Raw genomic sequence first — 17223 nt, forward strand, 5'->3', positions numbered from 1 at the left:
CCTAGGAAATAATAGGGAACAGCCATAACGCACAACTCGTTCTGTTATGGAAACAAAATTAAGTAATCGTAAGTCTACAAGGCAGTTAAATGGCTCTTTGAGAGTGAGGTTCCAGCCTTAGAAGGGAGTATATAGGAAACCTTGCCAAGCAGATTTGTTGCTCCTTCTCTAATCCCTTGGGCCTCAGCTCATGCTCAACATGCTGTCTGGCTCTCAGAGCTTTGCCTGCCTGACTGCTAGTACGTGACCTCCCTATAAACCAAGGATTAATTACCTGGATTTCTGTCCTCCTGTGTGTACCTGATCTTCAATAACATCAGGGTCCTTTTGCTTGTGTACTTGTAATCTCTGACCTCTTGCATGTTGTGGCTTTAATGATGTTTATTTTCATGAGTGCCTTTTTTTTTTTCAGTGTTCACATTTACCTGGAGTATTTTTGCTTTACTGTAATCCATTAGACCAGAATAAGAGGCATATACATAGACTCACATATGTATTTGGTAAGTGTTCAATAACAAGCTAATAAATGTTAATCTCAAACGCTGATTAACATTTTGGAGCACAATGTAAACTCTTACATTAACCCAGTACAAGGTAATTAGCTTCTCTTTACCCTAGATGAGTAAATCAATCTTGAGGAGTAGAAAACAAAATCAGACATCCATTCACATTTCAATGGGTCCACTCAGAGTTCCCTTTACCCCCTTCTCTGAAACCACAGTGTCTCCTATGGATGCTAGAATCTGTCACAACCTCGGAACATTTGTAGGGAAGAAGTGGAGGTTATTTGTTGTTACTGTGGGGTTTTCAAATCGATGTTTAAGTCTTGCTTGAGCTAAATATATCTGATGGAAACTTTTAAAAATTTAAAACACAGTAACACAATTGACTCTTGATGTTCACATTCTGAAAAGGGAGTTTCTTTCTGGCTTAGAAACCTCCCATCTCTGGCTCTGAAACCATTTGAGAAGCAAGATGACTCTGCAGGTTGAAACCAAACTAAAGGGATGTGAAACAGTCTGCTGCAAGAAGGATTTCCTTCTAGGCTGTGAAGAAAGGCAGATTCAGCACTTAGACAAGATCGTGATACTTTTCCTTCCCAGATTAGGTTATTTCTTCTGTTAACAAGTTGGATAATGCCCAAAAGCAAATTCTTTGACTTCATTATATCTTGAAAATTACTGCAACAAAACCCGTCAATGCCATGGATATTATCAGAGTTCCCAGATTTCAATGTTAGGTACATCATTTTTTTTTCTTTTGATTTTTCCTTTTGGGTACATCATTTAATATCTTTATTAATATGTGTGTTTAAGAATAATATGTATAAGAATGAGAATGACTACAATTTGCACCTAATAATATTTTTCTTGTCACAACATAACTGGTTAATGTTTAAGAGAAACGTCTTCACACTTTGCAAAATATGGTGAAAATCCGCATCAATTCAGAGCAACAAACCAAAAGATGTAGCCTGAGCTGCTCTTCCTAAATGTAAAAGTGTTTTAAAAACCTTATACCATTAATCCATTGTTACATTTGTAACCCTGGAAAAATTCAGGACAATGACTTGATGTAACGATAACAATTAAAAAGCATTTGTTTTTACAATTAATAGGTTTTCCAAACTGGAGTTTTATCTAGTCCATTTCTCAGACAGCAGCAATGCTATTGCCATGGATGTTCCAGAGAACATTTCACTTCATTGTTATTTATAACTTAGCTCAGCCTCTTTCTATTATTTATATTTAAATAGAGGGAGAAATATTTTCCCATTCCATTTTCTTTGGATTTTTCTTCTCAACACCCACATAAATCCATGAGTCATAAATGAAATTTTGAAAATGGAGGTCCTCAATCACACAAGAACACTCATTGGCTACTCATGTGAATTTAGATAAAATAATTGTCAAGGTAATTTCAAACTGCAGATGAAATAATGTCTGCAAATTCCATTCAGAAAAGCCGGACATTATGGAGTTGGCACATTGTCCTTGTGTTCTAATTTAAAAAAATAGAGATTTTGTACTCAAACATACCCTTTGCAGTAGTCTCACATGCATACTGTAAAATATGTGTAACTAGTGGAATGGGGTAGTGAGAACCCGGCTTCCAATATAGGCTCTCTTGTCTCTGGGTGATCTTCTTAGTCACTTAACTTAACCCCTAGCATCTGTAAAACAGACGTAATAATGTCTGTCTTGTCTCCCCCACAGGGTTGCTAATAGAGTCTAATGCAACTAAATATGTAAAAGTGTTTCACAAACTATAAAGTACTTATTACTGTTTCTTCAGCTAAATTAATTGTATAGGCAGAAGAATGTCTAGGCCAGTGGATTGGAATAAATCGACAGGCAGATTATGAATTTGTCTGCTGCTGGAAACATATTTAAGGCTAAACTGACTCTCAAAGGATCTGATAATGAATTTGGTCCTTAATACAAAGAGACATAATTGATCACTGTAAGTCAAGTCTAATTCAACCTGAATGATCCCAAGGATGAGTAAGTAATGAAGGTCCTGTACAGAGAGATCTATTGCTTTATACACTTGAACTCATTTTACTTATATCTTTGGGTGAGCTGCCCCTTCCAAACCCCATCTTGACAATTCTGCATGTGATTTATGTACAAAATCTTACAGATGGTATTTCATCAATTTTCATAATAGTCCCTATTTTAGCAATGGAGAAATTGAAGCCTTAAAATAACTTTCTCATTTAACCATGTACTAAAGTTTGGTCATAGTTGTTATTACATGTCATTGTTATTGTATTTGGACAAAGTTGCTAGAGTATTTGAACTGCATTTTTTGACTTATTACTTGAACTACAGTTGACCAAATGTAGGGTTAAATGTGTAAAAATGAAATAAAAATGTCAATGGGTGATAATATACAGGGTAAACATTCCAACCATATTAAGAGGTATGTAATGAAAAGTTATTCTCCTTCCCATGCCAAAGCCTCAGCCATCCAGTTCTCATTCTTACAAGAATATACTCTTACCAATCCATTGTATCTATGCTTAGATATTTATGTATATGCAAGTATTTATGTATGTCTTCCTTTAAAAATAAAATACAAAAGGTAGCATAATATGCACACTGTTCTCCTCTTTTTTTTTTTTTTTAACTTAACAGTTGTCTTAGAGGTGTTTCCACACCAAATTCTATAGATTTCTCTCCATATTTCTAACATACACATAGTAATTTATTCCACGTTTGCATATACAATAATTCATTTTACCAGTTCCCTACTTGTGAACAATAATTTGCTGCTATCAACAAGGCTGAAATGAGTATCTTTGTAAAAACACCTTCACAATATTTTAAAAGGAAAGAATGAATCGATACTTTCAGATTTCTTGAAATACAAGTATATTAAAAATAAAATAGAAAAAAAAAAGGATTATCCAGAAGTCTGGAAAAAACCTAAATTGCTTTTTAGTCAAATGAGAAAAACAGGATTGGATGCCAAAGTTTAAATCAATTTGACCCGACACTGATTCACATTTGGATACCACATCCGACCACCCAAAAGTAAATTATTCTGCAGCCAACTTGAAATATAACGCTGGTACTTAAACAATAGCAAACTTCTCACAAAATTAACCAGACCAAAGTCATCTTCAGCAAGCAGAGGAGAAGTATATAAGAAGATGATAGCTTTGCTGAAGGAAAAAAAATAGAATTTCGCTATTTGGGCACACTTCACGGGGTTTCTGTGGTAAGTCTTAGGACATAATATAATTTTACAAAAGTGGTGCCATTGTCTCTCATTGTCTCTGATGTGGCTTAAACACTTAGCAGGAATATGAGGTTAAATCTGGCAACCTGAGACTTGCAGGGGATTCACTTTTCTTTTTTTTAACTTTTAATTTTGAAATAATTTCAAACTTACAAGACACTTACAAAAACAATACAAACCCCATACAGAGAACTCCAGCATTCCTCCCATGGATACCCAGATCTACCAACTTTTAATGTTCTGTCACGTTTGCCATATCATTCTATCTACTTACTCCTCTATTTATCTATCTTTCTAGACATTTGAGAGTATGTTGTACACATCATGTTTCTTGAACACAACATTTCCATGCACTTTTCCTAAGAACAAGTTTTTTCACTTATGTAGCCACCTTAAGTACAGTTATCAAGTTCAAGAAATTTAACATTGATATAAAACTTAGAGTTTATGTGCCAATTTTTTCATATGTTCCAACAATGTCCTGAAACCCTGCAGGGCATACTCCATTAGATTTCAAGTTCTGAGAGTCAACTACCAAGCCATGTTTTGTCCTCCAGGCCTGATGAAGTGGTAGCCCCAACCCTTCCAAGTGCTTGCACAGTAGCCATGCTCTCCTCAAACTCTGGGGTGAAGTCTCCACCCCCTGGGAACACTTGGGTGGTAGCATTCTTCCTGAACAACGCGTGGAAGGGCAACCATCTCCAAGCTCCAGGGCAGACTCACCCTTTTCACCTACAGGGGTGGGCCTGACCTCTTGGCCTGGAAAGATGTCTTCAGTCCAGGCCTCAGCTTCCATGGTTCTTTCCTTGACGCTGTTTTTCCTTTAATTTGTCCCTTCTCTATCTTTTTTATTCTAGGCTGGCAATGCTTCCATTGCACAAATTATGCAAAAAAACTTGTTGGTTTTGCACGTAGTACACAGGGATCCAAACCATCAGACAAAATAACTTTCCACAGATCTTTCTTGGATAACTGCATTTCCAATCCTGACTTCCCCTGAAATTACTGACTGGTTCCATGTTCTGTTAGACCCTCACATGGAGCACTGTTCCCTGGGGAATCACTTTCCAGAAACTCAGAATTTTCCAAACCATCAGTTTCTGGTTTCTTTGTGCCCAGGAGTTCAGTTCTCAGCTTATCCCTTTCCTTTTGCATTTCATAATAAGCTGCAAGGAGAAACCAGGCTGTACCTTCCACATTTATCTTCCAAATTTCCTCTGCTAAGTACCCAAGCTCATTGCTTTCAAAGTCTGCCATCCATCTAACATCAGAACTCAATGTTTCTAAGTTCTCTGCCACTTTAAAACATTCTTTTTAATAGCACATTAAAAATGCATTCATCATTTCTGCCTGAGGCCTCATTGGAAGTACCTTTAGCATCCATATTTCTACCAACAGTCTCTTCAGGGCAATCTAGGCACTTTTCTATCAAGTGCCTTACAATTCTTCCAGTTTCTACTCATTACCCAATTCTAAAATGGTTTCCACATTTTGGGAATTTGTATTAGCAATACACCACTCTCCTGGTACCAAAATCTGTTTTAGGTCCCTAGGCTGCTCTGGGCAACTATCATAAATTGGTTTGTGGAATTTATTTGCTCACATGTTGTTCTGGTTTGCTAAAGCTGCTGGAATTCAAAATACCAGTAATGGATTGGCTTTTACAATGGGAGTTTATTAGTTCATAAATTTATAGTTCTAAGGCCATGAAAATGTCCAAATTAAGGCATTAAGAGGTAGATAACTTCTCTGAGGAAAAGGTCTGGAACACTTCTGTCAGCTGGGAAGGCATGTGGCTGGAATTTGTTGGTCCTTTGCTCCTGAGTTACATTGCTTTCACCTTCTGATTCCAGTGGCTTTCTCCTTAAACATCAGTGGGTTTTCAGCTTTTCCAGGGCAAACTCTGGACATCATCTCTTAGCTTAGCATCTCCAGATGTCTGAGTCTGTGTTGGCTCTGAGCTCTCCCTCCCTGAGCTCTCTTAAGGACTCCAGTAAACTATTTAAGACCCACCTTGAATGGGTGGGGCCATATCTCCATGGAAATAATCTAATCAAAAGGTCTCACCTACAATTAGGTGGGTCACATCTCCATGGAAACAATCTAATCAAAAGATTCCACCCACAATAAGTCTGCATCCACAAGATTGGATTAAAAGAACATGGCCCTTGTGGGGCACATAATAGATTCAAACCAGCACACATGTTTTTCTTGGGTGCCTCTAGCTTCAAACCACCGCAGACTGTATGTTAGGTCATGAATCAAATCTTAGTAAATTTTAAAATATTGAAATCATACAAAATATCTTCTAAGATCACAATAAAGCTAGAAATCAATAATAGAAGGAAAACGAGAAAATTTACAAATAAGTGCAAAGTGAACAACACGGTATTATACAAACAGTGTGTCAAAGAATAAATCACAATGGAAATTAGGAAATAGCTTGAGGCAAATGAAAACAAAAACACAACATACCAAAACTTAGGGGATGTAGTGAAGGCAGTACTCAGAGGTAAATTTATAGCTCTAACTGCCTACCTTAAAAAAATGGAAAGATCACAAATCAATAACCTAATTTCACTCCTAAAGAAAGTAGAACAAGAAGAACAAACTAAACCCAAAATTAGTAGAAGGAACAAAATAGTAAAGATTAGAGCAGAGGTAAGTGAAATAGAAAATAGAAAAACATAAGAGAGAATCAACAAAACCAAAAGCTGGGTTTTTAAAAGATAAGAAAATCAACAAACCTTTAGCCAAACTGACAAAGAAAAAGAGAAATAGGACACAAATTACTAAAATCAGGAATTAATGTGGGGACTTTATGATAGACATGACAGAAATGAAAAGGACTATAAAAGGGTACTATGAACAATTATACAGCAACAAATTAGGAAACACTGAGGAGATGGATGAATTCCTTGAAACATACAAATTACCTAATCTGACTCAAGAAAAAATAGAAAATTTCAACAAACCTGTAATAAGAGATTGAATTGGTAATTAAAAACCTTCCAACAAAGAAAAGTCAGGACCAGATGATTTCACTGCTGAATTCTACCAAACAATTAAAGAAGATTTAACATCAATCCTGAGTAAACTCTTACAGAAAATAGAAAAGGAAAGATTATCTCCAACTCATTCAGTGAGGCTAGCATTACCTTGATACCAAAACCAGATAAGACAGCACAAGAAAAGAAGATTAGAGACCATATCCCTTATGGCTATAGATGCAAAACTCCTCAACAAAATATTGGCAAACCAAAATCCAACAGTATATTAAAAGGATTATAGGCTATGCCCAAATGGAATATATTCCAGGAATGCAAAGATGGTTCAACATATGAAAATCAATCAAGGTGATACACAGCATTAATAGAATGACAGAAAAAAACACCATGATCATATCAATTGATGCAGAAAAGGAATTTGACAAAATCCTTTCATGATAAAATACTCAGGAAACTAGAAATAGAAGGGAACTTTCTTACCATGTTAAAGGGCATAAATGAAAAACCCACAGCAAATATGCTCAATGGAGAAAGACTGAAAGCTTTACCTCTGAGATCAGGAACAAGACAAGGATGCCTGATGTCATCACTGTTATTCAACATTGTCCTGGAAGTTATAGCCAGAGTAATCAGGGAAGAAGAATAAATAAAAGGCATCGAAATCGGAAAGGAAGAAGTCAAATTATCCATATTTTCAGGTATAGAAAAATCCAAAAGAATCTATCAGAAAATCTAGCAGAATTAATAAACAAATTCAACAAAGCTGTGGGATGTAAGGTAAACATGCAAAAATCAATAGTGTTTCTATACACCAACAATGAATAATCTGAAAAATAAATCAAGAAAATTCCATTCCAATAGCATCTAAAAGGATAAAATTCCTAGGGATAAATTTAACCATGGGGGTTGTTTCAGTTTGCTAATGCTGCCATTATGCAAAACACCAGAAATGGATTGGCTTTTCTAAAGGGGGTTTATTTGGTTACAAACTTATAGTCCTAAGGCCATAAAAGTGTCCAAATTAAGGCATCAACACAAGTATACTGTCACTGAAAGAAGGCCAATGGCATCTGGAAAACCTCTGTTAGCTGGGAAGGCATGTGGCTGGCTGGTATCTGCTGATCCCAGGTTGTGTTCTAGCTCATCTCTCAGCTCCTGTGTATTCTTCAAAATGTCAGCATCAGCAAAAGTCTGCTTTCAATGGCCATCTCCAAAATGTCTCCCTTGGCTGTACCTACTAAGCTTCTTCTGTTTGTGAGCTTTTATAGGGCTCCAGTGATTTAATGAGATCCACCCTGAATGGACAGGGTCACACTTCCATGGAAACTATCCAATCAAAGATCTCACCTACAGTTGATTGAGTCACATCTCCATGGAAACACTCAATCAATAGTTTCCAACCTAATCAACACTAATACATCTGCCCACACAAGTTGCATCAAAGAACATGGCATTTTGGGGGACATAATACATCCAAACTAGCACAGGAGTGAAAGACTTGTATACTGAAAACTACAAAAACGTTGCTGAAGGAAATTAAAGAAGACCTAAATAATAGAAAGTCATCACATGTTCACAGACTGGAAGATTTAATGTTGTTAATATGTCAATACTGCCTAAAGCAATCTACAAATTCAGTGTGACCTCTCTCTCTAGGCCCACTCAGAAGGTAAACTCACTGCCCTCCCCCCTATGTGGGACATGACTCCCAGGGGTGTAAATCTTCCTGGCAATGAGGGACATTACTCCGGGGAATGAACTTGGCCCTGGCATCATGGGATTGAGAAAGCCTTCTTGGACCAAAAGGGGGAAGAGAAATGAAACAAAATAAAGTTTCAGTGGCTGAGAGATTTCAAATAGAGTCAAGAGGTCATTCTGGAGGTTATTCTTATGCATTATATAGATATCCCTTTTAGTTTTTAGTGTATTGGAATAGCTAGAAGGAAATACTTGAAACTGTTGAACTGTAACCCAGTAGCCTTTATTCTTGAAGACAATTGTATAACCGTATAGCTTTCATTGTGACCATGTGATTGTGAAAACCTTGTGGCTCTCACTCCCTTTATCCAGTGTATGGACAGATGAGTAGAAAAATGAGGACAAAAAGTAAATGAGGAATGGGGGTATGGGATGTTTTGGGTGTTCTTTTTTACTTTATTTTTATTCTTATTCTTTTTTTGTGGTAATGAAAATGTTCAAGAATTGATTGTGGTGATGAATGCACAACTATATAATGGTACTGTGAACAATTGATTGTATACTGTGGATTACTTTATGGTTTGTGAATATATCTTAATAAAATTGAATTTAAAAAAAAAGAATGAATGAGGACCCCTACCTCTCACAATATACAAAAATTAATTCAAAATGGATCTTAAATATAAGAGCTAATACTATAAAATTCTTACAAAATATCATAGGGAAATAACTTCAGGACCTTTAGTAGGCAATGGATTTTTAGATTTTACACTAAAAGCACAAGTAACAAAAGAAAGAATAGAGAAACTTCATTAAAATTAAAAACTTTTGTGCATCAAAGGACATTATCAAGAAAGTGAAAAGACAACCTACAGAATGGGAGAATATATTTGGAAACCATGTATCTGATAAGCATCTAGTATCCAGAATATATAAGGAACTCCTACCACTCAACAATAAAAAACAAAAAACAAAAAACAAAAAACCCAATTAGAAAAATTGACAAAAGTCTTGAATAGACCTTTATCTAAAGATATTCGAATGGCCAATAAGCACATGAAAAAATTATCAACATCATTAGCCATTAGAGAAATGCAAATTAAAACTACAATGAGATACCACTTCACACCCACCGCTATGGTTATTATTTAAAAAACTGAAAATAGCAAGTGTTGGTGAGGATGCAGAGAAATAGGAATGCTCATATATTGTTGGTAGGAATGTAAAATGGTACAACCCCTGTGGAAAACAGTTTGTCAGTTCCTCAGAAAGTTAAACATAGAACTACCATATGACCCAGCAATCCTACTTCTAAGTATATACAAGAGAACTGAAAGAAGGGGCTTGGACAGGACAGATATTTGTACACCAGTGTTCAACACAGCATTATTCACAATAACGAAAAGGTGGAAACAACTCAAGTGCTCATCAACAGATGAATGGATAAACAAAATGTGGCATATCCATAAAATGGAGTATTATTCTGCTGTAACAAGAAGTGAAGTGCTGGTACAAGACATAGTGTGGATGAACCTTTAAGGCATCATGTTAAGTGAAATAAGCCAGACACAAAAGGACAAATATTGTATGATTTCTCTTATATAAAATACTTCTTATAAGCAAATTGATAGAAACAGAAAACAGAATAGTGGTTTCCAGGAGTGGAGGGAGGGGGCGAGGGGAGTTATTGCTAAAGGAGTAGGTTTTGGTTTGGGAGGATGAAAATAGACTGGAAAAAATGGTGGACGATACACAGTATTGTCCATGTACTTAATTTAAAAAAATTGTCCATTTAAAATGGTTTAAATGATTTTTTATGGTATGTCTATTTCACCATAATTAAAATTAAAGAAATTATTTTAAAAAATGAATTGTGCTCATTTGTATTCCAGTCAAGTTTGGATGATATTGAAACCAATCTGCTTTGGCAGTGGGTGTGAGACATCTTGGGTCTGGTCCCACTTCTGTGTCACTCATGAATAACTCTGACGGTTGGCTTCCTCATCTGGAAAACCTGCTTCCCACAGTTTTTGGAAGGGGCAGACATGCAATGTGGTATAAAACGGATATGAAAGACTGAAGTCTGTGGGTCACTGTAAAAATGTCAGCTCTTCTAGCTATTATTTATCTAATCTCTGTTGCTTTTTGTGGCCATGTAGCTCTCGAGTCCTGATGTGAATGAATGGAGTTCTCTGAAGGTGACTTGCACTTAGCGTCTCTCATGTTCTTCTCAGCCCAACCAGTGTGATTTCCTAACGATCGTAATTCCTTTCATTGGCTTAATGGCTGCATTTCCTACCATGGATAGAGGCTCCAGAGAAGAATGATTTTTACGGAATTTTCCCTTCAGTCATATTTTCAAGTTGTACTGTCTCTTATGCTTTTGATAGGGTTTTCTCAAGGAATATTTCTAACGCTCCCCACTCACCATGTCCTGTTGGCAGGAGGGTGCACGGAGATCCAGCCAATCATAAAACCCTACTGCCAGGAAGTGAAGCAATTACCAGACTGGGGATCAGAGGCCCAATTCAGGCTTCCTATTTCTTACAGACTGCTCTTCTGCCTTCTTAAACAATATGTTGTTTTCTTCTGTGAAGGAAGTGCTTGTCAACTATGTGCTTGTAAATAATTCAAACAATCCAGAAATGCATAATTTAGAAAATCAAAGCTGTTATTCCTTCCTTAGAACTACTAACAATTTGCTGATTATGTCTCTAGATTTTTTCTTTGTATGTATTACATATGCATATACTTACAGTTTATTTTTCCAAAGTAGACTCAAATTACACACGCAGTTGTGCATCTTGCTTTTTTGCTTAACATGACATATGAGACTTTTCTGGTCTTTAAATCTATCTCATGATTGTTGAAAGCTATGCAATGTTCTGTTTGTATGGATGTACCAAACTTTAATTAGAATACTACAAAAGGATATTTGGATTGTTTCCAGTATCTCAAAATTATAAAAAAACAGCAATAAATATTTTTGTACATATTTCTTTGCAGGCTTGTGCAAGTGATTTGTCTGGATAAGCTCGTCAATATTTCTGCTTGCTTTTGAATCATATTAAATTTTCAACTACAAAATAAGACAAAATGGGCTATATTTTATGATTAGAGTAATAACTGCTGAGTGAAGGAAATGTGGTCAAACCAAAACATGTCAATAAAACATGTCATCCCTCTTGCCAACCCCCAAGATTGTGGGGAGCAAGACATTTATAACTCCACTGACTTACTTCCTGGATTCCTTGTTAATAAAAGAAATGGATCTGAGATAACAGACACATCTGATCCCAGACCCAATAGGATTGCTTCCATTCATTGCTAGAGAGCCAGAGAAGCATAGTACACTAGCTGCCAAGCTTTGCTATTTCACATCAGAGCTCTGGGGCATCCTTACCTTAAGCTTTCTCATTTGTGAAAGAGACAGTGATATTGCCTTCCTCATGAGGATGAGGTGAGGATTCAGTGGATTCAAGCTGTACTTGATACTCTGATACATGATGTCCACTAATGAAAGTACTTACTGCATGGTAACTATTAACATGGTGAGGACATGATACATGAGAACTAACTCGACATTGAAGAAAGAGTCCATTACTTACAGTATTTTTTTTTATTATTCAACACATTTTTATTGAGCGTCTACTAAGAGTTAGCCCTTCCATTTGTGCACTAGATCCTATCCCCTCCCCTATGTCCAAGGACTTGGCTCTTGCAATTGTCTTTTTCCTCTTCCAGGCCACTGATTTCACCTTTTTTGTGGATCATTCCCATCAACATTCAAGCATGCTGTAACAGTTCTCATATTAAGCAAGGGCTTTCCTTGCATCAAGTTGGCCTCCATTGTTGCTCCGTTTCTCTGCTCTGCTTTGTAGAAATGCCCCCCAGAAGAGATGCCTGTGTTGCTGTCTCAAGTCCTCATCTCCAAGTCACTCTTCCATCTACTCCAATCCAACTAGTCTCCCCACCCCCTAAAAGAGAAGAACCAATCTGGTCAAGGTCACCAATGGCGTCCGGAACACCACTGTTAGCTGGGAAGTCATGTGGCTGGGGTGTGCTGATCCTGGGTTGTGTTTCAGCTCCTCTCCCAGCTCCTGTGTGTTTTCAAAATGTTGCTCTTGGGGTGTTTTGTCCTCTCTTAGCTTCTCCAGAGCAAACACTGGGCTAGCACCCCCAAAGTGTCAGCAAAAGTCTGCTTTCAGTGGCCATCTCCAAAATGTCTCTCTGAGCTGCTCTGAGGTCCTTCTGTTTGTGAGCTCTTTTATAGGACACCAGCAATTAAATCAAGACCCACCCTGAATGGATGGGGCCCGTATCTCCATAGAAATAATTTAATCAAATGCTTTACCTACAGTTGGATGGGTCACATCTCCAAGCTCAGCTTAAGTCTTGACAGACATAAAATAACCAATAAATACACAAAAAGATGCTCAACATCATCATCCATTAGGGAATTGCAAATCAAAACCACAACGAGATACTATTTCACACCTACTAGGATGGCTATATTTAAAAAGACAGATAATAACATGTGTTGGCAAGAACGTGGAGGATTTGGAACCCTCATCTACTGCTGGTGTAGCTGCTTTGGGAAATGGTCTGGCAGTTCCTCAAAGGTTAAACCCAGAGTTACTGTATGACCCAGCAAATCCACTCCTAAGTATATACCCAAGAGAAATGAAAATATACGACCATATAAAAATTTGTATATAGCAGCATTATTCATAACAGCCAAAATGTGGAAACCACGCAAATGCACATCAACTACTGAATGGATAAACAAAATGTGGTATATCCACATAATGGAATATTTTTCAGCAATAAAAAGGAATGAAAAATGTAATTCAACATGAATGAATCTTAAAAACATTATGCTAGCCATAAATGATCACACATTACATGATTCCATTTAAATTAAATGTTCAGAATAGACTAATCTATAAAGACAGAAAGCAGATTAGTGGTTACCCAAGACTGGAGGTGTTAAAGGGAAACAGATATGAGGTTTCTTTTGGGGATGATGAAGATGTTTTAAAATTAATTGTGGTGATATGTGGAAAACCATTGGCCTATGACTCTAAACTGGTAAATTGCACTGTATGTGAATTATATCTTGATAAAGCTGTCATTAAACAAAAGGATTGTATTGACCACAGTTTACTAAATTATTTTTCCCTAGTGCTACATGTTTAGATTGCTTATGATTTCTAATTATAAACAACACCCTCAAAGAACATTTTTATGCTTATAGATTTTTCCTTCTTCTTGATTATTTTCTTTGGATGAATTCCCAGGAGTGGATTAGTGTGCTAATGGATAGAAATACTTTTGTGGTTTTTTACTACATGTTGTCATATTGTTTTCCAATTTAAGACCTACCACTAGCAATCTTTATGGGTGCTAGTTTCATTAAAAATATGCTAGCATTGGCATACATTTTTAGAATTGCTAATTTTAATGCATAAAACTGTATTATTTTTTACATAACAGAATGAACTCCACATGGATCAGAGATCTAAATATAAAAACTAAACCCGTGTGAATACTAGAAGAAAACAAGTAAATTTATTTGTAATCTGGATGTGAGGAAAACATTTCTAACTATAAATCAAAGCATAGAAGAAAAAAAAAAGATTGGTAAAGTCAGCTACATTTAAAAAAATCTTTTGCATGTCAAAAGAGAAACCACCAAAAAAAGTCAAAGGACAAACTGAAACACACAGCCAACATATCATATCAGTCTCTTACATCTCTTAAACATTGAGAAAAACACACATATTTAAAAATCCTGATACTAAGATGAGCAAAAGACATGAAAAGGCAGTTTACAAGAAAAAAAAACTTAACTTAGACATATTAAATGATGGCCAATTTCATTCACAATAAGAGATATGCAAATTAAAAACATTCTCAGATATCAAAGAAGTCAAAAGCTTGACAGCCCACTCAATTGGCAAGGCCGCGGGAAAGCACTCTCGTGAATCTCTGGGGAAAGCACAGTGTCATGGCCTCTGTGGAGGAGACCCAGCAGCATCAAGAAAACCTCCTGTGGCTTACATAGTGTGATTGTGAAAACTTGTGGCCCACACTCCCTTTATCCAGTGTTTGGACAGATGAGTAAAAAAATAGGGACAAAAAGTAAGTGAACAGGGCTGCAGGGAGGGGTTTGGGATGTTTTGTGTGTTCTTTTTTACTTTTATTTTTATTCTAATTTTAATTTTTGGAGTAATGAAAATGTTCAAAAATTTATTATGGTGATGAATGCACAACTATATGATGATACTGTGAACCACTGATTGTACCCTTTGGATGATTGTATGGTATGTGAATAATCTCAATAAAATTGCATTAAAAAAAAGAAAAAAGAAAATGTCCTTAGCATGTGACTCAATAATCCCACATCTAGGAATTTACGCTGAGCATTATTGGAAAATTCCACTCCAAATGCAGGCTCCCACAAACTGCACATTAGACAAGCCTTTTGTGCTAAACATCCTGTGGCCACTGCATCCTGCCCAAAACCCCCCTTTCCCAGCTATATACAGTCCAATCCTTAAAGGGCAAAAACAAACAGACAAAACCCACAACCCGCTACTCACTTCTCCACTGGCTCTACGCCATTCCTTCTCAATTCCCACCCCCACAGAGCCCCGGGCCCAATCACCACTTGGCCCATCAGCTAAACCCCTGTCCATCTTGACCAACTGACCCCCGCCCCCCGAAAGGAAAGCATAGATACAGCTCTCCCTTTGTCTCCAGCGGGCTGAAGCTTTGCTTCAAACCCCGTTGTGCTGACGGCGCTTTTCTTTCCCACCCCAACATGCTGCTGCGCAACTAAAACTTCCCTGCCTGAAGTCGATTACTCTTCGTGCCCTCTGTGACTGCTTGCCGAAATTTCTAACAAGCATACAGTGCCATAAATATGAAACACTTCTACAAGATAATTCACTGTGGCATTATTTGTTATGACAAAACACTGGGAAAAACCTAAATACTGCTCCACAGGAGGCTCGCTGAATACACTGGGGGGAACCGATATGGAGTTACTTCACATACGTATGAAAAATTATATATGCAGGTATATATTTTTCAAAAATACACATAGGAAGGATTATACAGAAATAATTTAACATTGTTTCATCTAGAGTGTAGGAACAAACAGAGTGGAGGGAATAGGGACAGGAATAAGATTGTCATGTCTCTGAGTTTACCTTTTTCTATAGTTTTAACTTTTAAACTGCCTAAATATTTTACATATTCAAAAAACAGAATCAAAAGTTAAAAAAAAAATGCCATTAAATAAAAACAGAAATGAACCAAATTCTATATTAAATTGATTTTAAAAATTGAGACAAACAATAAATTCAAGGGACTTTTGAGGGCAGCACTCTGACTATTTATAGTCTTAGTGGGGTATATTTTAAGGACAATAAGAATGGCAAAGAATTTTGGACTTCTCAGTAGGTTTGTGGTTAGTGGTGGTATTAGTGATGTAATTCCGAAACAATTTTGTATTATAATGAAATAGATCAAATTAATAATTACCAATGCTTTTAGTGAACTAGAGTGTCCACTATGGGTGAAGAGAGAAACAAATGTGGAATGAGGGAAGGCTAGTGTGCTGGTTTGGATGTATTGTGTCCCCCAAAATGCCATTATCTTTGATGCAATCTTGTGTGGGAAGATATTAGTGTTGATTAGACTGTAAGTCTTTGACTGAGTGTTTTCATGGAGATGCGCCCCACCCAACTGTGGGTGATAACTCTGACTGGATAATTTCCATGGAGCCCTGGCCTGGCCCATTCAGCATGGGCCTTGATTAGTTTATTAGAGCTCTTATAAACTCAGACAGAAGGAGCAAGCTTGCCACAGCCAAGAGGGACACTTTGAAGAAAGCACAGGAGCTGCAGATGAGAGACAGTTTGAAGATAGCCATTGAAAGCAGACTCTTGCTCCGGAGAAACGAAGAGAGGACAAATGCCTGAAGAGCAACTGAGAGTGACATTTTGAAGAGGAGCTGCAGCCTAGAGAGGAATGTCCTGGGAGAAAGCCATTTTGAAACCAGAACTTGGAGCAGATGCCAGCCATGTGCCTTCCCAGCAAACAGAGGTTTTCTGGATGCCATTGGACATCCTCCAGTGAAGGTATCCAATTGTTAATATGTTACCTTGGATGCTTTATGGCCTTGGGACTGTAACTGTGTAACCAAATAGACCCCCTTTGTAGAGGCCAATCCATTTCTGGTGTTTTGCATCCTGGCATTAGCAAACCAGAACAGCTAGGAAGAACATGCGCTGCTGGATTTGAATTGGAGGTGTCAGAATAAATGTGCGTGCATGCGCGCTTGTGTGTATGTGTGTTTTCTAGCCTGTCCATTAAGTGGGCCTAGAAACAATGACACACCAGTAAAAATGAGCACATCGGGAGCCCAGATCTTGGTTTCTGAATAGCATTCCCCACTAAAAAGAGCCAGTGTTCCTTGAAGAAATGGCTGATTCTGGGGCACAGAAAGTTCAAATGAAGCCAAGAAAATACTGTTGTGCCAGAAAGTAAGGAAATGCTCGAAGATGAGTGGGGCGATGTCAAAAAAGGCACAGGAGCCAGCCTGAAGGAGCTCCCACAGGCCAAAGCTGACAATGTGAGCATCAAAAAGACTAATGACAGGAATGGATGATAACATACTGAATACAAAATATAGGAAAGTATAACGATAATAAATAAATCAGAGACAATGTGGGAAAAAGAAGGGAGAGCTGTTCTTTAC

The sequence above is a fragment of the Choloepus didactylus genome, chromosome 1 (genome assembly GCF_015220235.1).
Source record: "Choloepus didactylus isolate mChoDid1 chromosome 1, mChoDid1.pri, whole genome shotgun sequence".
Taxonomy (NCBI): Eukaryota; Metazoa; Chordata; class Mammalia; order Pilosa; family Megalonychidae; genus Choloepus; species Choloepus didactylus.